Source organism: Camelina sativa, chromosome 13, assembly GCF_000633955.1.
Source record: "Camelina sativa cultivar DH55 chromosome 13, Cs, whole genome shotgun sequence".
Lineage (NCBI taxonomy): Eukaryota > Viridiplantae > Streptophyta > Magnoliopsida > Brassicales > Brassicaceae > Camelina > Camelina sativa.
In genome coordinates, this window is record NC_025697.1 from 14,053,394 (window position 1) to 14,053,985 (window position 592).

Sequence of the window (592 nt, forward strand, 5' to 3'; positions counted from 1 at the left end):
TTTGACATATTGCTTAATGCCTGCTTGTGTAGATTCTTTACTTTGTGAGAACAAGTCTAGAGATGCATGAGTTTGATTGTTTCTTGCCATGAGAGTGGATTAAACATGTCTTAGAAATATATGTCTAGAGATTAGCTCAAGTTGTTTGAGATTTGTTGGCCAAGTTAGATGACCTCAATCATTAGTCCAGCCCATGAATCCCTCCTCAAGGCCTTCCTTGTTTATTGATTTCCTAGTTTAAATCTTGTTGTTTGATCGTTGTTTGATTTCCTTTTGTATTGCTATGTTTTTCTTGCATTGCTCTGTTTCCGGATTTGTCCAGCTCGACCCTGCACTCGATCTACACTCGATCGAGTGCTTGCTCGAGTTCATCCCCAGAATTCTTGTTTATGCTTTGTAGTTGTCCTGTCTTATCTCTTGTCTCATTCTAGTTGCATTTCTGTTGCATTTACTTAGTGTCATGTTCATTACTTGCCTTGCATTAGTTCATTACCATAGTTTCTATTTCTGTTCTAGCTTCATAACTGTTATAATCATTCTATTTCATTTACATTTAGCACCTAGTTCTAGTAGCTTTTACATTCTGCATTTT